The following is a 27,231-nucleotide window of genomic DNA, read 5'->3' on the forward strand; positions in this document are numbered from 1 at the left end:
TTGGAGGCTGCTTACTTAGAATCTCGGGGCGCGTAATTCACGCTAATGAGATATTTGCGAATACAGGACCTATCTGCCCAACGAACGTTGTGGAAAGCGGGAATGCGCTCAGAGTGCGCACGCAGTATTGTCGCCTCTGCATGCAGAACAGCGCCGATAACAAGAGACGATGATTATAAGTTTACAGCTTCGTGACTATTGCGCAGAATACGGTATACAGCCGCGTTTGGGCCGTGCGTGTAAATGCTGTTCCCCCCAAAATGGCACCCGGGCAACTGAAAGAAAGCAGGCATACAGCGCTGACATTGTGTATGATTTTCCTCGTCAAGCACATTCCGCATGGAGCAACAAACAACGCACTCTTCATAATATGATGAAGATGCCATATTTCCTGAGTTCCTTCATCAGCGAGCGGAAAACAGGGCCAGATGAGAGCCTCCTCTCACCTACGGCCGTGGGTCCCACGAGCGAAGCACCGATTCGAACCGTCAGCCAAACCGTGATTATGGTCCAACGACAAATCCCACCACTATACGCATATGCCTTCGCTTTAATTCTAAGTGAGAACAACTTGAGGTGACGCGACCTTCGGCAATAAAGGGATCTACCAGTCTGGTAAATTTTTTGGAAGCAGTTCTGGCTGGACGTCGCACATAATCCATAATTTCAATGGGCTCTCTCCGTAAAGGGTCCCCCAGACCCACGCTGAATCGTTTTAAAACAAGGGTGGCCGCACAAACAGTATACACATGCATAATCTCGCCTACACTGTAATCGCTAAAAATGAGTAGAAAAATTACGCTTTCTTGCAAGAACAGCACCCCGTCAAAATCCCGAAAAAAAAAGTGCGGCCTCCACGCACGTGTCTACACACGCTTTACTCAAGGTTTGGTGCTGCTGGCAGTAATGTTCTTTCTCTTTTTTTTTTTTTTTTTGGGGGGGGGGGGGGTTAACATATTCAAATGCTCTGCCGCAATTCATTTCCGCAAGAAGAGCGGAAAAATATATGCGCATAGCTGGCCCCTAACCTTCGTTGCACTGTTTAAGGAAAGTGATCTTCACTCTAGAAAATAGTAGTTCGACCGCTAGAGGTCTGCCAAAGGACGAAATGGATATTTTTCAACCTTCCTGCCACTGTTCTCGTGATAGTATGGTAACGCTACGGAATCCCCAGTCAAGCGGACTAGCAGTTTCGGCGACAGCCAAGCATGCTCTGTTGCCGTCTTTCCAATCGCGACAGAAAGGTTACGTGGCACTGGTATGCTCCCGTCTGCTAAAAAGCAAAGCAGTCGAGCGCGACTGAACGTGAGCTTCAAACCGAGATAAAACAGTGCAGTCTTAAAACTAAAAAACACGAAAACAAAAGAGTCGCTGCGGCCTCAGCTGCAGCACGCGCTATCAACTCTGCTATCAGGCCTCCCGCTTGTTCCCGCCCGGCGGACGAGAATTAGCGAGAGTAGGCCTAAGCCTACCTGGCCGAGACAAGGCGGCGGTTCGCCGTTACAGCGGTGTTCGGATGTCATTTCGTTAATTACTTGTGACGTAGTTCGAAACTGGCATTAATTATTGGACTAATGCGCCCTTTATGCATCTCGTCGTAATGTGACCCCAGCCCCTGTTTGTCATTTCTGTCAAGTTATGGCTTGAAAAATTCTGAAGCTTCAGCTACCACCGGCGCCTGACAACGTCGTGTTCGTGTGAGCTGTTCGCCTGACCGTCGCCATTCACGGTGGATATTCTGTTCTGCGGCGGAAGAAAGAACTCTTGCCAACGTGCCAGTGCCGGCTTGTCTTCGAAGTGCGGTGTTGTTGGCGTGATATCTTCAATGTGTGAACACGATCGGTTTGCGTGAACTAAGCCTTCCCCAAAGCTTCAACCTCAGCAGCAAGAGTGGTAAGTGCGATGGCATCTGGTCAGTTCTGTAATTGGCATTGCTGAATACGCGAGTCTTGCAACAATCGAGAATTTTATTAGCGTAGAAAGTGCTTTTAGTGCTCACGCGAAGAACCCGTAACGACCTATATTTACTCCGTGAGATTTGTTGCCCAAATCGCAGAAGCACTGGTGAAAGAAAGTGACAGATACAGTCATATACCGCTGAGGGTGGTCGCGTGGCTGTGGCCGATGTAGAAGTGAAACTCAGGCCTTGACGCGATCACGGCTCGCCTCTTCTAGAAAGCACGGATGGAAGTAAGCGCCGTAGTTCTTCACTCAGCGAGTACTGCAGGTTTTCAATTTAGAAGCACTGTTCTTGCCGGTGTTAACACCGGGAAGGTTAAGGATGTTTCAAGCGAATGAGTGGCGCGACGCCGCGAAAACTTTCGTACTTCTCGGAACATCGTCACATTGGCCCCTGTAGCTGTCGCGGCCGCTCGAAACACGTTTTTCTGCTTCGGGGACAGAAATCGCAAGCGTTTTCGCTTGCATGCATGTGAAACAGGCTTTAACTGTGTGAAGAAGTCATTTTGTTATCCGGTACTGAGGAAGAAAAGATTGTGTTTTCGAAAGCCATTTTCATCCACATCGAAGAAGCCTTCAATTTTAAGTTCAACCACCGGCGCTCGCTTGAGTCGCATCTGCATGCGTTCTGTTACTCACTCTTGCATATCGCTCGCAATAGCGCGCATATGTTGAGAAGCAGGGTCTTTGTTTCGCCGAGACTTGAGCGTACTGATGTTACTGCTGACTACCTGCCTAAATCTGATGTTTCATTCTAAGTGCACGCCACTGAGCACGCATCGCAATTATCATCCAATAATTAGTATGCGCACGCAGAGAGCCTTCGCGACGTTGTCCCAGTTAAGTCCTTGTCGTGAAATTTCCAAGAGTTTGGCGATTGCACACATGACCGTATCCTATGTCGCGCAAGGTGGCATTGAATCGTCGCGTTAGAAAAGATTTTTGGACTCGTAATTTTTTTTTATTCCTTTTGAGTTCGGTCGCCTCAAGAAGCAGAACTGCATTCATGCATGTTATCGTAGATGCGATGGACTGCCAACGCTGTTGGGAATCATAAGATTACAGAGAAGCTTAGTGGCGTTTATCTTCACCCTCGGCATTCCTATTCATCGCTGCCAACGTGCGGCCTTTGCGTTGTCATTCTGCCACGCCTTTCATGCACCCGCCAGAAGAAACCAGGAGGCTGGCAAGGTATCGCAGTTCTTCGCAGGTGATTACGCTTTTTTCGGGACTGTTCGCGAAGGTGTAGAGCCTTTGTCAAAAATGCACACCCCAACGGGTTTGCTTCCTTGCCACGCAGTATGGATCGCTCGTGCAATCCAAATCTTTCTTGGGCAAGGAGGAATCTCGCCTTCGTCTACCCGAATTTCTGGTTTTCCTGGAATGCCAGGGTGTCCACTACTCGGCTTAGAAGCGCACCTTTCCTGCTGGATATTCATCGGCGTCGGCTGTACAGTATAACGAAACATGAGGGTTCGCTGTCGTTTAGGCCAAACTGCTCCAAATTTTTTCTGCTTTCATGTTCACTTAAGCTCTTCAGTAAAAATGGCGCTGCAGGATAGTGCGGACCGTGGGGTGATGGTCCAGCGTCTAGCTAAGCTCCCGCGTATTGGTCAGTCTTCCTGCGATATTGAACCGCGTTAGAGTACTTTAGATTAGGCCTCGAGCAATCATCTTCAGACTGTGTACAACATTGTGTTCGGCGCGTGCATTCGGCGTCGCGACCATGCAGTGGCATGCGCTTGGTTGGTTCGCTTTTCGGGAAAGGAAATGGCGCAGTGCTTTTCTCACATCTCGGTGGACACCCGAACCGTGCCGTAAGGTATGCGGGTCGTATGCAGTCCAAGTGAACGGACTTAAGGATGTTTCAGGCCGCTCTGAATGGGCCACAAGCAGCTCCGGCGGATACTGCCGCTCGCTTGCGCCGAGGATAGAGGGCGAGAAATCGATGCCGCTCGCCCTCGGGTGGTCAGCGGTAACCAGTGAACACCAGTGTTGTCGGTAACGCGTTACAAGTAACGGCGTTACCGGTAACGCGTTACAAGTAACGGCGTTACCGGTAACGCGTTACTTTTTTCGGTAACTTAGTAACGTACTCGTTGCCATTTCGGACCTGTAACGGGCAACGTACTTACGTTAACATTTTTCGGTAACGTGACGTGTCACGTTAGGAGAGTTTCAAATTGGGCTAGTTGGTGGTTGTTATTCTCGTGCATTGTTGCGCTTACGAAGGAACTGGGACACAATCAGGGACGACACAGAACAGATGTGCGCAAACTATCAACTGCAAGTTTATTTCTGAGTGCATGTATATATAGGCATTGTCAAGACAAAAACAAAAACAAAAACAAATCCGTGATCACATCGTCATGGCAAGATATCTTTTAACGTCCTGTCCAGCAGTAAAAAACATGCATTATCTTTCTGACTTAGCTGTTTGTTTTTATTTTTCCAAAAGTTCTTTTTCCTGATTTGAGAGCTCGATAGAAGGCGCGCTTACACATGGCCCTTCTTTTCCTGGTTGTATGCAGTATGCTTCCCAAAGTTCCCTGATTAGCTTCTCTCTTGAACCGAGCAGTATTGCTGTCTGCTTAAAGTGAGGTGTGCAATTTTTGCATCTGGCGCAATGCGCTGCCAGATTTCCCGGTGAGTTGACAAGACTGCAGTTCTCTGAGCCTCTCATTGAGGCACCTACTGGTCTGGCCAACGTACGTTTGCCCGCATGATAGCGGTATCTTATACACAACACCTTCGCGGCATTCCACGAACTTTGTCTCATGTTTGACGCCACATGACACCTCTTTCTCGGCATTGTCTTCGTCGTTTACTTTCGCGCACATTGCTTTCAATTTTCGTGTCACGTTACTAGTTACTTTTTATTTCAATTGTTCCCCTCCGCCTCTTTTTCAAAAAAAAAAACGCCGAAAATGATGGTGCAAATAAACAAAATCTACCGGTGCTCTCGACGACCCTTGTTGCGGCTCGCATGCATGCCAGAAAACACCTGCCCTTGACGACGCAATCAACTAAAAAAGAAAGCACGAACACGCAGTCACCCACTTGTATTCACCCCCAAACCACCCACACACACAACTCTCTAAAGAGTGGACGCATGCCAAGCCACCAATGAACCATTTGGAGAAATCTTTAAGTGAGTTTCTGCGTAAGCTTGTTTTTCAACCAAAATGTATCGTTCCCAGGCGACACTCTCGCATTCTTGGTGGAAGCAGTTCCCTCTTGTGAGCAAACTCATGAATGTCGCCAGTTCACTTCAAGTTGGCCCCAAGAGAGCCATAGAAAGAGTACAATGATACAGCACAGAAAAGGGGATTGCAGTCAACCATTTGTTTCTATCTGCAACTGCGGCTAAGTTTTGCGAGCGAAGCTGACCTTGAACACCTTGACGCAAACACTCAGCATTTTTGCAATAATTATGCAGGTTCAAGTAAAAAAAAAATTGTTTATGTGCGCAAATATATTTTTCTGAACTATGACATTTAAGCATTTCGTTATTGCTACACAATTTCCGCGTAATTTCGTAAGCAGAAGCACACCAGAATTACTGTAAATTTGTTCAGTTCAGCTATGTTTTCTTTGTGAAGTTGGAATTATATGAAGTATGAGCTTTATAAAATTGTTATCTTGAGTTCTTACAGCGAGGAACCACTGATTAAAATTTATGGCCATGGAGTAACGGCAAAGTAACGTGCGATCCTTTTTTCGGTAACGGTAACGGAAATGCGTTACCTTTTTCTGTAGGTAACGTAGGGCGGTAACGCGTTCTTTTTTTGTTAGTGTAACGAGTAACGCATTTAGTTACTTTTTTTCGGTAACGCCTACAACACTGGTGAACACCTAGTGCGGCGTTCGCTTTGCCCGCTGCGTCCATGTCTTGCGGCCGCCGCGCTACGGCGCTTTGCGCGAGTGAACACAGTGGCCAGGGCGATGCTGCCCGGCGCTGTAATGATTTCTAGCGACCGTGAACATCCACGTAGCCGCTGCAGCACAGATCATCGGAGCGCTATTTCATTACCTTCTCATTTTTGCATTCCGGGCTCATTCACATGGCTCGTCTACTTTTATACACTTTTTTGTTTTTCAAAAGAACGGAAAGGAAAAATTTAACGTCCATTACCTCGCTAACAGGGACGCGTTCATCACCTCGCATCTCGTGGCCGTGGCCTTTACGCGATTCCGACTTAGCGGTTAATGTTAAGGGTGATAACTTTCACGTTACCGTGGACCCTAATGAGGACAGTATCCACTTGTGCCTCGACAGTGTGTACATTGAAGTTGGCACTAAAGGCATGAGACAGCATTGTCGACGTCATCAAAAGAGGCCGATGCTGTGGCGCCATATGCTCTGTGTCGCTCCGCTCACGCGTAACATGGACATGACTTCACATAAAGGCAGACTACAAGCCCGGGTTCGCACGCTTGAGAGGCAATATGGATCTAAACAGGGCGTCTACTACGCAGACATCACAGGGCCGTCGGCCGCGGGATTCTGCACGGCTGTCGTAGTCCCCCGGGGAGTGAATGTCGATGGCCTATCGTTTAGGGCCCCGAATTCAACGCGAGCGGAGGAAATAGCAATAGCTCTCGCTGCCACCGATCCAAAATCGAGAACGGTTAGCACAGACATTCGCCGGGCCTGTGAACGCTACCTTGCAGTGGACATATCACCTCTTGCCTCCCAAATTGTAAGACGGGCTCTCGCCGATCCAACTTGTTCAAATGTAATCTGGGCTCCTGGCCACCAGGGTCTACGAGGCATTGAGGCCGCTGATGCGGCCGCCAGAGCGATCACACACCGGGCTCCTCATTCTAGCTCTCCTGGCTGAGTAGCTCATAAACCGCTTCTGCGGTCCCGCGAAATCTTAATTCATTACTGCGACAGCCACCGTCTCTACCCAACACCTGCCAAGGGGCTGAGCAAAGCGGAGGAGCGAACTCCACGGCACCTGCAGTGCAGACAGGAACTCTTCTCTGTTCTGCCATCGCCAAACACTTTGATCCGTACATAGATGGGCGCTGCCCGCACTGTGGGGAGATATACGATAGCTTTGACATGGTGTGGCCATGTGCTCAGAATCCTCACCTTCCCCCACACCCACCTGAGAGGCATGGGAGACTGCCCTGCGTTTAAACGTGTCAAACTGCTCAGAGTGGAAAGCCTAACACACTACGCTATGGCGTCGTACACTTTTTTGCTAAGGATCCGTCGGATAAGGTGTGTGAGATCTCGGCAGTCTTTTATAACAAAAGCTTAACGGTGCCGGAGCCTCGAGAGGAGTAGCAGGCGGTTAGTAACGGCGTGCCTAGACAACGGATATGCGTCTGGAAACAGGTGGTCGCAGCGCCGAGCTCCGCGCTTGGCCGCGGAGTAGCGCCGCAGGATCGCGTCTTATTGCATCTAGGCGTGTACTAGTTACTGTGGTTGACCATGATGACGTCATAGTATAGTAATGACAATACATTGGAGTAAACAATGTCCACATGTAATGCATCATTGTAAAGATGAAGTTTTGCCTAATTAACATTAATTATACAATTTAATTGCAACAATTAATGAGTTGATATGTTTCTATAGCAGTGGATAACTACAAGTGCTAAACACGATGTGACCTTCTGCTTGACTTTGAAAAATTTAGCAAAATGTAAGAATAACAATAGGTGAATGGATGACGTCATATACCCTATAACAGAGTGCAAGTCACGTGACCTAGCATAACGCCACTCTGCGCGTTGAAAAGGTGCCTACCGGGACTGATCTCGCCGCAGACGGCGCTGACGTGGAAGGGAACGAAGACGCAGCCTCTTCGACGAGCTCCCGTGCTGGTAGTTGTCCGGAACGTTCTCAGCGTTACTGACGCCAAGCCGCTTCTAGTTACTCGATACACTAGAGCTTTCACTCTCTAACTAGGTTGAGCAGTAGTTAAACCACAGCTAATTTACTTTTTTCACTCCCACCTTCCCCTACGGCGTGGTTGAGGTGTCCATCGAGGCGTGAGACAATGACCGCGGCTTTCACTTCCTGATAACCAGTGATTAGCCTGGAGCTGCATAGGCATGATGCCACTCGCGGTCACTGAATTTCCGTTCGCAGCGCAGTAGTCCTGGCTTCAACTGTCTTGCGTTCTCATCCCGTGAAGTTCATTGCTCGAGTATCGTTTCATAAGAAGTAGTTCGAAGAAGTGCGTTTGGGCGCTGCATCAACCGCACCGTATGGTTTGTTTTCCGTGACCCCAGGTGGTCGAAATTTCCGGAGCCCTCCACTACGGCGTCTCTCATAGCCTTAGTCGCTTTGGGACGTTAAACCCCATGAACCGTTGTTGTTAATGTTTCGTGCTCCTTCAGTCATGTGGCTCACGCACTGTGCGGTACGAATAGGAAAACTTTTTTGAAATTGTACATGGTTGCAGTTTGTATTGTCGTAATCGTGTATTAGGAGTCCGAGTATTCTACACGCTGTCACCTTTGGTACCTGTCTGCCGAGTAGGGTGAGTTGTAACAGGGCGGTGGTTTGAATCCGGTTACGTGGAAGTGATCCACTATGGTGTGTATGCTTTCCTGGAGGGTCGTTTCAACGTCCCCTGGACATCCGGATTCGTTCCACAAGGTAACGGCGTAGAATGTGGGATGACGGTTTCAGATCGTGGATAGAGCTCTCAGGCATATATTAATGAGGGTTGGAGATATAATGGATCCTTGAGGTGGTCCACGGGTAATCTTGACTGGGGAGGAGAGAGAGACGGCGCTGCCTTGAAAAGGGCTACCCTACCTTTGAGAAAACTGCGTATGTAATTGTACATGTTGGGGCCGCATCGTGTGTCTTGAACGGACTTGAGTATGAGATCATGTGTAACATTATCGAGGGTCTTTTTTATGTCTGTTGCGAAAAGTGCCTGTGTCTGTGCTGTCTTTGGCTGCAGAAGCGTGCTTTGTGGTATGAGAAATACGTCCTGCGTGCCAGCATTATAGCGGTATGAGCTTGTGCGGAAAATGTTTCGTGTTTCCTAGGTGTTCTCCTTGCCTCTTTTGCGACTGAGAAATGTACGCCATGTTTTCACAGCTAAAGTTTTTATTTGGGAGAAGGCGTTCAAACATGCTCTGGCGTGTTTCGTTGCGTTCGTTGGCTGAGTCAAGTTTCTTTGCAGTGTCAGTCAGGCGGTGAAGTCTGTTCAGTCTTTTCAAAGCACGTTAACGGGATCTCTGTTTTGTTCATATCAGATTCTAGCATTGACAGTATGTGTTGGATATGTTGTTGATATTGTGGAGCTGCGTAAATGGTAGTAGTAGTGTGTGGTTGTAACATCGAAGAAGGAGTGCTTGGCTTACCAGTCGGCGTAGCTGTGTCAGTTTTTCTAGATGCTAGGCTGCGCACAGGGCCTTTACTCGAGGCACATCGTTGCAGGATGTCAGCAGCATTTGCCGATGCCATTGGCTACGACAGTGGTGCGTTAGGCTGCTTGTCCTGTGCTTCTGAGACTGCGGCGTCTTCGCTGTTTGCGATGGCTATTCTAGATGGTAATCGGGTGGCGTTGCGTTGCTGGGTGTGCTGCAATAAAGTGGAGTCTGGTGCTGGTTGCGCATTTTGATGCGTTGTATATAGATTCATTCAGTCTGCTTATGGTTTTTATGGATCGTTGGCTCTATGATCTCCGGGGCAGTGCAGGCAGAGGAGAAAGTACTGGGTCTTCAGAGTGGCCGAGTTAGATAAGTGAGGCGTCACGAGAAAGAATATCGTTCAGGCGTGCTACCGGCATCATCATCATCATCATCAGCCTGACTACGCCCACTTCAGGACAAATGCCTCTGCTATGTCTCTACAGTTAACCCTGTCCTTTGCCAGCTACGGCCACCGTATCCCCGCTAACTTATTTATCTGATCCGCCCACTAACTTACTGCGTCCACTGCTACGCTTGCCGTCTCTTAGAATCCGCTCCGTTACCTTTAGGGACCAGCGATTATCTTTCATTTGCGTAACATGCCCTGCCCAAGCCCATTTCTTCCTCTCGATTTCGACTAGAATGTTATTAACCCGCATTTATCCCCTCACCCTCTCTGCCCACTTCCGGCCTCTTAACGTTACACTATAATTATTCTTTCCGTAGCTCACTGCGTTGTCATTAACTTGAACTGAACCCTTTTCGCTAGCCTCCGCGTTTCTGCCCCGTAGGTGAGTGCCGGTAAGATACAAGTGTTGTATACTTTTCTTTTGAGGGATATTTGTAAACTGCCATTCATGACCACAGAGAACCTGCCATATGCGCTCTGTCCCATTCTTATTCTTCTAGTTATTTCCCTCTCACGATCCCGATCTGCGGTCACTACCTGCCCTAAGTAGACGTATTCCCTTACTACTTCCAGCACCTCGCCACCAATTTCAAACCGCTGTTCCCTTGCTAGAGTGTTGAACATTCCTTTGGCTTTCTCGTTGTAATTTTTAGACCCAATTCGGGATACCGGCATGGATGTGGAAAAAAACAGAGGTGCCCAAATCTATATCTTCCCAATCGGAAGTTGAGGATAGCTTTGAATAGTTCGTACAAAGCAGGTTTTGAGACAGAAATGAGCTAGGCGAGCCTGAAGGCAGTCAGGAAGATGCGCCAACGGCAGAGGACAATCATCCAGCTTATATAATCGACATAAGCTAACATAATCAAGTTAATAAGGGAGTAATTACTCATTGACGTCCACCCGAGCGCAGCCGTACGGCTACAAAGGAAAGCTATACAGCTTTCTCAGGAACTTCGTAGTTAAAGAAAAATTCGTCCTGGTCCGGGGTACGAACCCAGGACCACCGCTACACCGGAGCAGTCGCTCTACCAATTGAGCTAACCAGGACGGCAAGCTTGGACCTCAATGAGTAATTACTCCCTTATTACAAATCTACTCCACCTTGGGGGATTCTCCGAAACATTTGGTCATAATCAAGTTAAATTTGAATAACTTCGTTCTGTTTCATTACCCTCACAAATTACTTCCTCGGTATTTTATGCTGCCGCTTCCAATCGCTTTTACGAGTGAAAGTTCCCATCTAGTTGTTCATCTTGCCTCATTCATACATTATTTTGTTTGTTTGTTGTTCTTTAACGTGCACGGGGCTTTAGCATCTCGCTCCCATCACCGCAACGCCACCTTGAGTCTCAAGGTGATGGTGCTTGGTGCCACCACGGACCCTTAGCCCCCTTATACGGAAGCTGTCATCCGCACCGTGGCGATAGTTTTTAAGGTGTATGTTAGAAACCATGAACGGCGGCGGTTGGAGCCATGGTCAAGTTCCGGCCGACGGGCTCCCCGTCTGTTTACGAGTCAGGGGCTCCGGGACCTTTCTGTAAATAAGAATGGGCAACACAGGCGACATTTCAGGAACCGTCAGCATACCTATATCGCATGAGTTCCTCTTCCTCCAAAAAGCCTGATGAATTCCTGAAAAGCAACTGCACCGTAGAAGGCTCCACTAGAAATCGACCGCACTGTGACTACTTTCCTCGTTTCCTGATATTTTTTAATTATTTATTGCAAGTACCTACAGCGCCCATGAGGCATTATGGGGGGATATTACTACATACAATAACACATGCACAGAAGATATTGGGAAACATGTCAGCAAGGATAACACAGCATACTAAGAGAAGACTAAAGGAGTTCACAAGTAGTATGAATGGTAACACATCGGCAAAGCGCTGGTAAACGCATGAGACCTGGAAGAAATACATCAGGTTATCATTTCAACAGCACTTTGGAAACCAGGTGAACAAACCACATCAATCGGAAGCTTATTCCAGTCCAGAATTGGGGTAGGAAAAACGAATACTTAAATACATTAATGCGGCATTGATAACTCTTCATCTTTTTCGTGTTGTCTAGTCTCTCTGAAATGTAATACGGCTGCTTTAGATAAGTGTTTTTATCAATACCGGTGCAATCATTGTAAATGCGGTTATTCTCACTCCCTAGTAGATAACGACAAAGTTCCTGCAGTGTCTGTTTTTGTTATTGCTAGAACCCTTGAGAGAATGATAGGAAAAATTTACAAAGCAAAAACACTTTCATCCGATGACCTTCTGGTTGAAGTTTCGCAGGAACTTCTCTCAGGATGGCAGGAACTCTGACATCCTCTCAAGCAAAAGCTTGACCATCTGGTGACAGTCACCCCTCAAACGGAATCTAAACACTGTACAAGGTGGTATATCAGAATGCGGTCTGATCTCCTGAAATGCTTCAAGGTGCGATTGCCCTTCGCCGCATCACTATGAGGCGAAACGAGGAAGAGGCATCCGATATCGCCTTAACGGTGCCGTCTACCAGATACTGTGCAATCGGAATCATCCACTGTAAAATCTGTCCCTATATCCCAAACCCGAGGAGATTTTTCAACTACGAAGAGTACGGACACGGATCCAAAACATGCCGTGGAAATCTCATCAATGCGAAGAGCGGTGCCCATGAGCGCCTGACTGATAACTGCAGTGCCGGTCAAGCAGAATGTCCCAACTGTCACAGGACACACGCTGCGCATTCACGAACACGTCAGGCGTTCCAGAAAGAGAAAAAAAAAGTAATCCAGATAAAGGTTACAGAAAAGAACGTTTTCTGAAGCCCGGACGAAGCTCTAGCTTCTCTCCGGAAGATCCTACGCTGACGCAGCGTGCAGAGGCGGGCGCCGTCTGGGCACGCAATACACCATCGCCAACATTCCCTGTCCCAGAGGTCAACTTTTCACAGAGCTCTGAGAAAATACAGGCACGCGAGAGAGAGTCTCTCCCTCTTGACGAATCCACATCTGCTTCCGCGTCTCCAGTGGAGGTAATACCAGGCTTCTCAGCGTCGGAGACGCTGAAGGAGTCCCCCAAATAGAGGCGGATTTTCCAAGACCGTCTCAAACCGAAGACATCTGTCAATTTAGCAGGATAATAAATGCGGCTATATGTGAATAACTCCGGCTAGTTTTCGCGTCCTCGCTTACAACTATGGCTGTCGAAAGCATTATGCACTGGAACTGCCGACGGCTACAAAGAAGCTGGTTGGCATCGAAATACTCGCGCAGTATCAACCAAACATAGTTTGCCTACGGTAAACTCAACGAAACTTTCTGGAGAAATATGTAGTGTACCGGAAGGACTGGCAAGGAAGTACCTCCTCATCAGGTGTCGTTGCTGTTGTTTTTCAGAATTCAATTGCCTCTCAGATTTAGAGGCAGTGGCAATACGAGCACTAACATGTAGTAGAGTAATAACCGTATGTTGCCTATACATACCACCACATCATCAACTTTCCATTGACTAACTTGAAAAACTCATTTACCAGCTTCCGGAGCCGTTCCTGTTGGTCGGCGATATTCACGCACACCACCCATTGTGGGGAGGTATTAGAACCGATTCTCGAGTTGCGCTAGTCAAAAATTCATATTGTTATCTGGGTCATGCATATTCTATAGAAGAGAACCAACATGCTTTAATGCAGCACACAGCTAACGCGCTGCGATGGACCTTGCTATTGGCAGCTACTGTGAGGGCTGTTGTAGATAATCTCTATAGAAGTGACTTCTTTCCCATATCTCTAAAATGCACATAAAATATAAACCCGAAGGTAAATAATCCTAGTAAGTTTAAAGAACGGATTGCAGATCGAAAGATGCTCCATTGTCATCTTCATCAATTTCATAACTAGGTATAGATGAATTTCAATTCTTGGTCGCACTGCGTATTATAGGCGCTGCACAGAAATCCATCTCAAAGACACCAGTTGAAATACAAAGCAAACGTAGAGCAGGGCAGGATGCACACTGCAGAAGAGCTCGTGAGAACGAAAATAATTCGTTGTAAAAGTTTCGCTATAATTCTACTTTAAGCGAGCTAAAGCAAATGCAAGCGTACTCGATGTATCCAAGCGGGAAAGTTAGCAGTCGTTTCTCTCCTGTGTAAATTCTTACGCAGATACGCATAAAGTGTACTGTACACTAAAAGCACTTCGAGGGCATAGTGCACGTACATTACCTCTTGTTATCACTGCTGGCGGTACATTTCGGCACCAAGCAGATGCACTAGGCAAACACTTCTAGCTCAGTGCATTATGCAGAAAAAATCAGGGGGCACTTTGGCTCACTAAAGTGCTGCAAGGCAAAAGCGTTTCCTGGCCACTGTTTGTTTTTATTTACTTTTTTATTTTTCATATCTTGTTTTTTATTTATTTTTTGCTCCTATTCTTAATTTTATTGTTTTTTATTTTTATTTTCACATCTTATTTTTAGTTTTTATTTTCCTTTCCTTGACTTTACGCCTTTTATTTTATTTATAAAGCCCATGCATTCACTAGATGCGCCTTTATTAATGCTGGAACCTTGAGCCTATTAAGCAGTGACGCCGAAAGGCGGACGAATCTGCCGACGCGTCTGTCGACATTCCTGCCGACGCGTCTGTCGACACGGCTGCCGACGCGTCTGCTAACAACAGTATGGGGCATTAAAGGCTTTCGCCTTAATAGCCGAGCGTTCGTTATATCTGTCGCAGTTATACGTGTAAATCAAACGTGTGTTGAATCGGTAAAAATGAAAGTGCTCGTAGGTTGGACAAGTCCAGGGCCCGTATTACGGAACTTTGTCAAAAACCTGTCAAAAGTTATTGACAGTGACGTCAAAATGACGAAACGATGTGACGTCGACGCCTGACGCAAAATTGACGCAACGAGGAATCAGCCAATTACAGCAGAGCGGCGCCCCGGAAGCGTTTGCCTGCACGACGAGGGACCGTCTGCTAAATTTTTGCTATAAGAGTAAAGAAATGCGCAGCGATAAAAATAATTATTATTTTATTTTGCCAAAAAATGATGTTTAAAGCTAAAAAATATTAAGAAAAACAAGAAGCGCAAGAAGTTAGGCTATTAAATTTCCTGGTGGGCAACTTTTGCTGCCGCGGGGGTGCGCAGACGGCGGTAAAACGTCAACAAGCCGCTTTTCGCGTGAACAGCTGTTCCACGCCTTGATACTGTTTTCTTACGTGGCGACGAAAGTCAAGGTACTGTGCGGTTGTTCTAAGTGCGGAAAAATCGACGAAGCCAACTTGTTAAGGTCTGTGTTGTTCGGCTCTTACGATCGATGACAAAAGTGTCAAAGCGTGAAGCGTTGTATGTGATGTGTGGTCGTCTGTTTATTTTTCCTCGACCGGTAAACAGAAGACGGCCACGAAGTGCGATTTGCAGGTGAAAATAAAGTTCTTTGCCAGCATAAGCATGTTTTATTTGTATGTAGCTGTGGCACAGAGGTGTCGTCGGCTGCCGAAGCTTGCATGAAAGCCGCCGGTCGCAAATAACCGCTGTGCACACAGCACCCGCCGCTGCACCGACAGCGCATTCGCACGCAAACCTCCAAACTCATCGGCGAGTTCGTCGCATAGCCACACCGCAGTCTGCCTCTCCAGTCGAAAAAGGCGTCGGAACAGCTCGTCCGGCAAGTCAAACGCGTCTTCGTGCGCCCTCCTTCGCCGTTGCTCGCGTCGCCGCAGCCGCCTCAGCCACATACGACGTCGCTGCTGCCGCCGCCATTTTCTGTCAAAAACGGAACGGTCCAATTTTGACCGCCTCGAAGCCGTCAAAAAGAATCGTCAAAATGCGCCTGCATAATTAGGTGTGCAACGTCACCACTTCTGTCATGTCCGTGACGTAAACGACAGCCACCCATGACGCAAGAAAGCAACATGGCCGCCGGCCACGGCCGACCAATAGGAGCGCGGCTACGGCGGGGCTTTTTGACGAGTTTTTGACGCGTTTTTGACAAGTTTTTGATTTGACAGTTCCGTAATACCGCCCCAGATCTTGCAGAGATCGTCCTTCGATTAATATTTTCGCTTCCTACGCTGAGAAGCAGATTTTAAGGATTGCTAATTAACAAAAAGAAAGCAAAGTTAGCATTTAAGAGGATTTTTGGGAAGGGGTACGCAAGGAAAAATAAAGTGTAGGGAGTTTCGCGAAAATCAGTGTCGAAGAAGTCAATCTCACGCACGATGCTTCATAAACGGCAAGAAATACGTGTACCACGGTAATAAAAGCCAGGTCGCACCGGTCATGTGAAAGTCAGCATAATGAAGCGGTGATTTCTTTTCTCAAAATTAATTTCCGATGCATTAAAAAAAAAGGTTTATGAAATTGGTGTATTCGTTGATATGGTTAGGCCGTCCGTTAATCTGGTCACGGGATAATGGTTAGGTAGTGAAGTTGCTGATTAAGTATAGTCAGATCGCTTTCAATGTTACAGAAAGCATAGAAACTTGTATGGCAGAGGTGCGTTCAAGATGTGTTGTGGGTTACATGAAATAATGCTTTCTTGTCACTCTTGTGAAGCTGCACTCTTTTTTTTTGTTTCCTGTAGCCCCACTATAATGCCTTTGGTGCTATGGGTTTCTGGAAAAAAAAACCCTAGATGCCCTACAGGTGCGTCAACGTAGACGTGCTGGACCAAAACTGCTGAAGCGAGCATAACGCATTAAAAGGACTTACCGAGCGCTAAAACTTGTATTGGGAAATTGAAAGCAAGTTCCGGCATTGGCGTCGTGGCATTCGTTGGTCGCTCCGTTCGCACAGAGAACAACCGTGGATGTTTAAATCGCGACGAAAAGGAATATAAATAGGCACCCTACGTCACGTAGAAAGCACAAACAACGTATACTAGTGCACGGAGTCAGAAACTAGCCAGCTGATGTCCACGGACGTAATGCAAAATATGCTACGTTTTATGCGCAACAGGCGCTCTGTTATTGGTAAGCGCAACATGCGTTGATGAGGAATTCTATGAATGGCATCTTCTATTAATTTCCTGAACATGGTCGTCTTAGTAAATTACAAACGCTACTGAAGTTTCTTTCTCAGTCTCCAGCCAGCAGTAGGAAGTTCTTTTCTCATTTTTCAATTTCTGTTGTTTGCAGTCTATTAACCAATGAGTTTTATTTCATCATCAGGTGTCAGTGTGGTGCTACGTTCGGAGACATTCTCGCAGAAAAAGACGTTGCCTGCTACAAAGAGTAACTGAAAGTACAAAGCGTCACTACGAGCTATGCGTGCTTAACAAAGCACCCTCCGTTACAGCTGTACTGTCTGAATCGGGAAATAGTGGAACTTGAATACTTACAGTTGACGTATTACTGCCCTGCAGCCTTGGGCAGCGGGAAATGCTTTGGTATACTAATCAAGACAACGACAATATGCAGCGCATACTTCTATTTATTTGTGCACATGCCAAGAGGGAAACACTATTACACGAATGCAGGCACTGTTGCTTCTTCCGTTGCTGGGTTCATAGGGTCTTCCAGCAGCTGCTCGAGGGCTTGCATACCAAAAAGAATGGACTGCCAGATTGCGCGCAAAGAGGGAAACTATAAACATTTGAAAAAGTCCTAATTTGTAAAGAAAAAACTTTATTCCGTTATTCCAAACCCCAAACCTAACTCTGACACTGAAATGAAAGTATAGGTTGCAGCAAGACAAAGCACGTTTCATTTATTGCCCCTTCAGTCCTTCGAACACTTTGCCTCAGACAGGATCCCCGTCAGAAAATCGACAAAAGAGAAGAAAAGCAGCTCGGAATGTTGCAACGGTAGCTGTGTGCACCGCGCTGGAAACTGCGGTTTCACCCTGCTGAAAAAAATCTATGATGCAATAACCTCATAGAGGCTTCCTCATAAAATATTACACAATTCGTATAATATTCTGTGACATCTTTTTGATGATTGCACGACTTTACAGAAATGTATAACATTTGTATGATAATTTTCTATGATTTGTATGATAATTATGATATTTGTGTGACGAACTCTATGAGCTTATTGCATCGTACAACTTTTTTCAGCAGGGCAAATCATCAGTGGCCAACGCTTCCATAACTGGAGAAATGCTGGACACCAATCAAAGTTTGTGTTTAGATGTGGTGACAGGCCAACCATTGGCCATTCTAAGGAAGGCCAAGCATGGGCAACAATTGGAAATGCCTTGACCATCATAAGGCCTTCACTCTAACACCACGTTAAATCCAAGCAGTTTCTTTGATTGTAGGCCAATCATCTTGGTCAATTAGTATTTTAGCTTTTTCCTAGAACCATTTTTTTCACTAACTGCAGCTGCTTCTAGATCCCTGGACCCTTCTGTGAGATTTATTAACTGTACACATTAATTTTGGTGCCACCACTTGCCAAACAGCTCAAATATATACAATCCCTTCTAGAAGATCTCAGTCTCAAAAAACACCAATATCACCACATGACCGGATGGTGTGAAATGCAGCAGTAAGCAGCTGACAGCATTGCTGCAAAAAGACTTCTGTAAAGAAAGGTGCAAAGTACTATTTGAGCCAAGCACCTAAAGAATTACACATATTTGTAAATTTGCCAAAGGCTACACGCATGTCTTTTTTTTTTTTGCTTCGCATTTACAGCACATTTTAATTATGGTGAGGCACCGTAAATTCAAGGACTGTTAGATCACTTAGTTAAATCACTTAATTTCACAAAAGCCACGATGACGGTAACGCTACCAAGGCATTCAAAAATCTTACCCGAGTATAAACACTGCTAATGAGTTATCTCGGAAATGTCGTTCAAATGCAATATAAATATTATTTTACGGAAAATACCGCTTCTCTTGCTTGACAAACCGAAAAAGTAGCCGTAAACTCGCGTGTCAGCATACAAGCCGAGAGTATCTGTCAGAAGTGCTGGTAACAATTTTTTTACTTATTTTACAGGCCTAAGATACAGGACTTAGGCAGGAGTGGACAATACAAATCAACAAATTCAGAAACAGCAAACAATTAGATACAGGACGTTGAATGATAAATCAGAACAAAGACACAAGATACTGTTTACAACATGAATGCATTTTGATGGGGGGAGGCACAAGGGCGCAGAGGAATCACGAAACCGTTGTACAGTTGACCGTATCGGCGGATAACAATTCCAATCGCAAATAGTGCGCAAGGAAAGGAATTTTTAAATGCGTTAGTCCTGCACGAAAAATCTAGGACTCTTTTGGTGTGATAGAGCGCGTAGAGCGGCGGCGCAGGCTGCCGAGATTTCGGCTTCTACCCGACGCGCTGCCACAGCTAGCTCGTTCAAGTCGCCGCAGTGACTTCTTCCGCAAATACAGAGCAAACGTGGGGTGGCTCTGTCGGACAATCCTTTCCACTCGCTCCGCATTCGAAGCTCCGGGATCGGCGTAGACGTATTGCTCCTGCATCGCCCTGACGTTCTGGACCAGTTCCAACTCCCTCTGCATCCGCAGCATCCGCACACGAGCGGACCGGATCGCGGATGGTCCGGGCGCGTCAGCGCTGTCCGCGTGCCACGTAACGTGAACGTCCCTGCTCTGAGCGACCTTGAGCCGGCGGCGTGCACTTTTCTGGGCCCGGACCGCGGACCGAATGAAAAAGGCCAGAGCCTTTTTCAGTCCGAGGGCTTGTCGGCGGACCGGGATTGTTTTTGCTTCTAGGTGCGCTCGTCTGGCTAGCTATCCTGAATGAAGTCGGCTTTGCTCCGTGCTGGCGCCTTTCGTTTTGGCGCGCTTTTCGCCGCATTTGCAGCTCGAGTGCAGCATTGTGTGTCCTCCTTTTCGTATTTCTCTCACTGCGTCGTACTGTGTATTTGAGCGTGTGCGTAAATACCCGCTTAGCTTTGTTGTTTCTGCTTATTTGAGTGAATATGGAGAGAAGGAGCTCTGTGAGCCAGTATCTGGTAAAACTGCTCTGGACTAAGCCGCAGCAAGCGTTTGTACTCTCCGGGTCGCATTCAAGTAGGTCCTCGTACAGCAGGTCCTGCATGGCCAAACACTGTTTTTCCAACCTTGACTTTGTCCAACATAACCGTTTCAGACGCGAAAGCTTCCTTCTCGCCCTCAGACGCTTTAATGGCGACAACCAGTGCGGCGAGACGACGTTTTCGTTCGGCGTTCATGTTTAAACTCTCGGCAGCTGAGTTTTCGAAGCCACGCTAACAGCGCAAGCCCGCTGTGGGCGAGAGTATGCGCGGATTGTCCGCTGCGTTCGTGTGAATGCCCGACGTTCAGACCGACTCCCGGATGCACGTGTCACGATAACCGCGCTGACGCGCGCGTACCATCCGCGATTCGGTCCGCACGTCTGGACCCACCTTCATGGAGATACGATCACGTGGTGGGTACACCAGTAATGGCAAGGCTTTGGGTTCGGTTCAGCTACGGTTTCGGGTGAAAATTCGGGTTCTGTTCCTGTTTCGGGTTCAGGTTCGGTTCCGGTTCGACACTATGCTTTAGACAGTCAAAGTGCCCCTGAATTATTTGCTGTCCTTTTCGCCAAAGGTAGCTTCATATTCGCTACTGAGAGCATAATTAGCATTCGACTCGAAGAATTTTTTCTACTGCTAATTGCAACGAAAAATTTAGCGGCAACAACGCGGCACATAAGAGAGCGCGAAGAGTGAGAGAACATCTGGCGAGCGCGGCGCCTTGGCTTTCATGCTCATTCATGGCAAAATCACCGAGGTCCTTATCTGTGGGAATGAATGAACACCGTCCTGACGTACTTCCATCTCTTGGGGACACAGCTGGAACACCTTGGTTACTCTACTGTTGACTCCGTAAATGCATCTCTCAGTCAGACCGCTATCTCATATGCGGATCTGTCCCGCAAATAATGTCACAACTTCGGCTTCAGTGCCCATGGCGATTCTAGAGCACGTCAGAATTAAGCGCTCACCGTCAAAAACGTGACCGCTTTCCACAAACCAGCGCGAATTTCATCGCAAGCCAGGAACAGCAATACATTTTCAAAGCGACCAGTTATATGCATGGACACATCCACAGACCACGTACGGACCTTTGCAAATACATCATCTTGCCCAGTGTAGCAATATATTTATGATGACGATGATCACGTCCACGTTCACACCCCTTTTCAACGGGCTGTCACGTTGTTGTGAGCCGCCAGACATCACAGTGCCCCCTTACGCTGAGTTTGCTCGCGAATAGAGGGCAGCGCGAGATGAGCGAAGAGGACAGCAGTTCCTAGAATTTTCCTTCCCTCGGTGTGTTGTCGCACTCGGCACATCACTCACGTGACCTTTTCTCCCGTGCTCCGGTCCGTCGTGTGGACACTGACGTTCTAGAAGACCGTGGTTACCGCTCCAAACAGTGCACATCTCGGAGATACGGTCACGTGGTGGGTACACCAATAATGGAAAGGCTTCATCGCTCTTAGGCGTTTTTCAATGCCAAATTAAAATTATATATTTTTGTTTCCTCCGATATGGCACTGCTCCACTCTTACATCATGGTACTTTTTTTTCGAATATAATCTCATGACACGTGTTTCAGTCAGTAATTAATATACTGTCTCTTTAATGAGCACAGACCTCGATGTTTCATAAATGCTGCACTTACCTCCCAGTATCCAGCGACCTAGTACCAAGCACCCATTGCCAGTAACCCTGCGTTATTCCCAACACTGCTTCGTTATCAGATATGGCAGCTGGTGACTGAGTTCCAGTTCCTCTGGGAATGGGTATTCTAGCCAATATCGACGAGCAGTGCCAGAAAGGAGACAAATGCAAAACAAACCTGTTCATTTTGGCGAAAATGGTGGAGCGAGAGCTGACACGCTGCATGAGACACATTCACTCAAGGCGCAACGCTGACACAGTGCAAATGGTGAGAATTTTGTAGCCCTCCAATCTCCGAGATTAGACATGAAGGCATGCTGATGTCCTGCTGCATCCCAGTCTCCATGGGTCACACATGAAGTATTGCTGATGTCCTGCTCCATAAGGTCGGTGGTCATGTCTTCATGCAGATGATGTTAAACTAGTCGCGAAACCTATGCCGGGTTTTCTATCAGTGACCTCACCACATTGCATACCTTGAGAGCCATCCCTAAGCTCATACCCATGACATTTGTTAGGTAGTCCTCAGTAAACATAAACAAACCTTCCCTGTCAGTTAGCTGTGCAGTGAATTCTTCGACGCATCCTGTGCAGCTTGGAATTTCCGCGATGTAGGGAATAGCCTCCGGAACCGTCCAGCCACGGGGCTTTCAGACCAGCAACGCCAGATGCTCCAGCAGGTTTTCCACTTTCTCTTCGTCAACCATGTTCCACTGAGGATCATAGTCAGCAGTCGTGTTGTCCGGGATCCAGGCAGCAGGCGGGGTAGGGGTCCTGAAGCCAGTGTACTCCTGCGTAGAGTAAATATGCCGACTCTAGATCGAGAGCTCCACATTCTTGGAACTGCTGTCGCAGCCTTTATGGCAACACATCTTAGCCAAATTATAGTGGCAATGTATTCTAGACACAATGAACAAATATTACTATGCAGACCAAATACAGCGCGTACTCAGTAGTGTTCCCCAAATTATAGTACCAGTATAATGTAAGCACTTTGAACAAATTTTACTGCACACAAAATGCTGAGCGTACTCAGCAGCGTCCTGCCCCACCGCGGTGGCTCAGTGGTTACGGCGCTCAGCTGCTGGCCCGAATGACGCGGGTTCGATCCCGGCCGCGGCGGCTGAATTTCGATGGAGGCGAAATTCTAGAGGCCTGTGTGCTGTGCGATGTCAGTGCACGCTAAAGAACCCCAGGTGGTCGCAATTTCCGGAGCCCTTCACTACGGCATCCCCCATAGCCTGAGTCGCTTTGGGACGTTGAACCCCATAAAACCAAATCATAAACCAATCAGCAGCGTCCTGCTCCGTTGATGTGATCACGTTATCTAACTATTTCCGTGATAGCAGGACTGCGACGCTTTTAAGTCCTCAAATAGGTAAAAAATATTCTCCTTAATAATACTTAACTGGGAACGCGGGCAGAAAATTTTTTACTGGGGAGGAGCGGAGAATTAATTTTTACGTAGGCATGGTGCCTGCGTGACTGTTTTTGCCGCTGCCCGTCGCGTACCCTTGACGCCGTCACTGATTTTCAACGCTTGTTGAGCCTCGTTTTGAGCAAGCATCGCAGGAGTTAACTAAGACGACTTCCCCTCAGCGCTTTGATACCCTTCTTCCTGGAGCACAGCCAGTAATTTTTTCTAGGGCTATCTGTTGTTTTTTTTTCAATACATAATGACATGACCATCGACCCGCAAGCGCTAGATTGATTTGTGATTTTGTGACTTGATTTTTTTTTTCCTTTCAAGAACGCTTGCAACATCGAATGGCGATTCACTCCCGCCACCTGCATAGAGGCGATTACAAACCCCGCCAGCCCAGGAGAAATAAGCCGGGTGCCGCTTCCAAACCTGTCTTCCAGCTTAAAATAAATAGAATTTGCACATGGCATGCTTACACGGAGAAAAATTTGGGATTTACCTTTCTCAGCTCGAGCAGAATACGCCAACGCTTTTTCAAGGTGGTGATCCTGCTAAAAACAATCGCCGCGAGAGGCGTCAATCGTCGAAAGCACGTTGTGGGCATTTAAAGCACTGCATCCAACGCAAAACTGTCGCAAAAGTAGGCCCTCACAGCATACATGTATATTTAGCCGGGGTATGTTGCGTATTTAGCTAATGGAACATATGTGATCGTGCACGGTGGCCAAAGAGTTGCGAAGTCATCTGACACATGGTCGTCCTATTTAGTTTCATTAGCATGGTATGCAAAAAATATGCTATCAAGGAAGTAGGCTGCTAGCCAAGTTTGATGGACATTGAGAGGATTCCGAGACGTGTCCAATGATAAATGATCGGCCACTGCAGTGTCCCCTGCGGGAGAGGAATCAACGCTGGTTCACGGGGCTTTCGCTTGTGCCCCACTAATGGATGAAATAGCATGCACTTCTTTCCATCTGTTCTTCCGAAGCGTACAACTAGTCGAATATTCTTGAGAAATTGGAAGGCCCAGCATCAGGTTTGAAGTGCTCTCGTTTCAATGATGTTTTCCGAGGGTCCTCAACAGTGTGAAACTTGTCCTGCAGCCGACGTTGACGAAATGGTCCGAGCAAAGAAAGTCGTTTTCGGGAAGTGTCTTATGTCGATCGAGATAGCTGTGCCGCACTGACCCATGTCCTCTAGAGATTGCTATCCTTTCGAAAGGGTATCACAGCTCGTCAGCGCCACACACGATGTGTTACACGGTGGAGGCACACTCTAATTAACTTTTGCAACAATTTTTATCCGAGCAAATACCCCCTGCGTCCTGTTTCGCCGGTCACAAAACTACATATTGCAATGCAGCAGATTGAAGTGGCCAGGTACCATATAGTACACCAGGTGACTGTGCTATCCGTGCTTCCGCTACTTGAAGGACGCATCGATGCAGCTGCAGCAGGGGCGCGCCGTAGGTGACACCGGGCTAACCGCGTGCTGTGAAAAAGTGTGACGTCATGGCTGCCAAGAGGCTGCTGTGTCAAGCCCCCCTAATGAACGTGCGCAGGTCACGACTGTACGCAAAAGCGGCGTTGGATGACTGAAGGTGCTGGACGCGTTCTCCAAGTGCGGCTTCGGACGGCACAGAGCTCACCGTCGCCGAGGACAGGCACACGGTGAGCAGCTCACTCATTTCAGCCCGCGCGAGAATGCCGCACCCACAGCTATACGGTCTGTAGACGAAGCACGAGCACGTACAGTCGGACGAGTAAAAGCAGGACAGCGTAGAGTGAAATTTTAGTGCGAAACACCGACTAAAAAATTTGGCTGTGGCTTAGCTAAGGTTAAGCCTGGATATCTCAAAGCGAAAAGCTCTCGCTGCTTTTCAGCCAACTCCCAAGCTACCACTTCTGGATCGGTGTTGATGATGATGACGATGTCCTCAGGCTTAATGGCACATACCCATGGCGGGGGATTGGCCAGGGTGTTTCTGCGCCGTCCGACTGTTGCTTTTTCTTCTCCTTCTATGGCGAGTGTCTGCGCCTGTTCTATGGGGAAGCGCGCCTTATGTACCCCTCCTTACAAATGCGCACTGCGCACGGATGTGGCGAAAGGTCAAACGCTAAACAGAGCGTATTTCTCTTTGACCAAAAATGCCCTACATGAGGCACACACCCTGCCCACGGTTTCACTCAACTTTGTACCAAAATCTATGTCCAACCATAATTGACCAAGCCAAACACGATGGCGACCTCCAAATTTGAATTGAGGCATTTCCAAAGTATGACCCGGGCCACACCCGAAATTTGACCTTAGCCTATTGGGACCAAAGAATACTTGGTATAGGCAAAAACTAGAGCTTTCGCACTAGTAGGTTTAACCAAGTTAAAACCCTGACATCTTTTCTTGGATGCGTTTAGTATGCGCTCCCCGTACTGTCACACTTGTGTTGTAACCATATGTTTATGAACTTTCACAAGGCAACCATTTTTGGTGTATTAATGATGGACCAATCAAGCTCTTCAGTGTGATTTTTGCAATGGAATGACTAATTTTCACAAAACTACCTGGGGCAGAGAGACGACGACAGAACGAGCGTTTTCTCTCAAGTGCTACTTATAGTATACAAGCCACGAAGCTATCCAAACTTGCATTACTGGAAAGACGCGCCGACGCAGCTGCAGTAGGGGCTCGCCGTTGCTCGCACCGCGCTAACCATGTGCTCTGGAAAAGTGTGACATCAGGGCTGCTGTTTGAAGCCCCCGTAACGAATTTGCACAGGACACGACTGTTTACGAGCGCGGCGTTGGATGCCTGGAGGTGCTGGACGTGTTCTCCACGTAGCTCCAAGTGCAGCTTCGGATGGCAGAGCTTACCGAAGACAAGCACACGGTGAGCACATCATTCATTTCAGGCCGCGCAAGAATGCAGCACAGTTTACTGAATGGTCTGTAGACGAAGCACAAACTCTGACAGTGGGGCGAGTAGCAACAGGACTGCGGAAAGCGCAGTTTTTTTATATGTCTATAGTATGTGCTCCTCATGCATACAGCGACAGCGGTGTTGCAGCCGTGATATTTATGAAGTATCACAAGGAAACCTGTTTTTGGTATACTGAGAGAGCAATCATGCTTGTGTGTGATTCTTGAAGTGAAGCGATAACCTTGACAGGAAGGCCTGAAGCAGAGAGACGACAAACAGAACGAGCGATTACTTTCAACCGTTTTATTTTTTTGGCGGGAAAAGCTTTTCTAGGAATGGCGGAGGGTGGGCACACACAGTTATGCCTGTGCTGTCTTGGTGAGCTTGACGGATAGGCTGCTCACATAGTCATCCGTCAGTGCATGTCAGTAGGACACGCACGAAGGTATACGTCGTCCAGAAAGCGTAACCCCCCCCCCCAAGAGGCCATTCACAACCAACAGGCTCATCTCCACCGTGACGTACACCATATACCACTCACCAAGGAGTCGAACAATACATTCAGACAGAAGAATTCCACACCAAACGCAGTTACGCAGGAACAAGCAACCTGTACATTAAAGGGGTCATTTATGATCTCCCAACAAATCGTGGCGTTCTAGCCACGACCGTTGTTATGCATACTTAAAAAAAGAAGCAGGGCTCTACATGGGCATTTTAGCTAAAAATTGCAATTTGAAGTTGACTCTAAGCCCCTCCCCCGAAAGCGCCGCCGTCTGGTGGAAAACCGATGCAAAATCACCTTGACACATTACAGTTAAGCCGCCGAGATCGGCAGTAGACAGAAAAGGGAAGGACACGGACCTCTGTTGCCTTTGTCCCCCTGCCGTCACTCCCCCCCCCTTTACCCTCAGCACTCCTATCCCGAACAGCGAGCCACCCACTCCCCTACGCTCGTTACGAGGAGTGCGCAGTTCACTCGTTCAGTTGAGAGAAAGCACGTGAGCGTTGGTTCACGGCGTCATGAATCGCAAGTGCGTTAGTCTTACCTGACTACCACACGGTACAGCACAAGTTTTAAAAATTCAATTACAAATTACTCGTTGCACCAAATGACCTCATTCCCAGTTGTTCCGAGAGTCATAGCGAACAAAATGAGTCTGAAAAACGCAGTCATAACCCATTTAAATGTTATTCGGTGACAGCACCCACACATCACACAGCCATCCTCACTCCTTAAACCTTACCAGTTATCAACAGTACACCGACACAAACCTAAACACACCCGCAAGAATCGGCACGTGTTACATGCGGGCCCTCGGTGACCTTGCTTACATATGCAAGCCCGCACGTCTTGGTTAAGCCACAGGGTGTCTTAGCAGATTATCTCGGCAGCAACCTCCCCATCTTTATCACTACCCATACATTCAAAACCAAAATATTTCTTCCCCACTCTTCTCTTCCGTGATATGTCAGTGCACATTAAAGAACCCCAGGTGGTCGAAATTTCCGGAGCCCTTCACTACGGCGTC

The 27,231-nt window shown here is 47.5% G+C and overlaps 1 long non-coding RNA gene across 1 annotated transcript; it reads left to right on the top strand.

Annotated features, from left to right (window-relative positions):
- The first annotated feature begins 1,680 nt into the window (after window positions 1-1,680).
- On the top strand, window positions 1,681-25,670 carry LOC149331102 (uncharacterized). The gene is made up of 3 exons (XR_016285031.1): window positions 1,681-1,893; window positions 24,345-24,453; window positions 25,559-25,670. It is a non-coding gene; the product is annotated as an uncharacterized LOC149331102 (long non-coding RNA).
- Window positions 25,671-27,231: the final 1,561 nt, after the last annotated feature.

This window comes from Amblyomma mixtum, chromosome 8, assembly GCF_055824585.1.
Source record: "Amblyomma mixtum isolate Tamu chromosome 8, ASM5582458v1, whole genome shotgun sequence".
NCBI lineage: Eukaryota > Metazoa > Arthropoda > Arachnida > Ixodida > Ixodidae > Amblyomma > Amblyomma mixtum.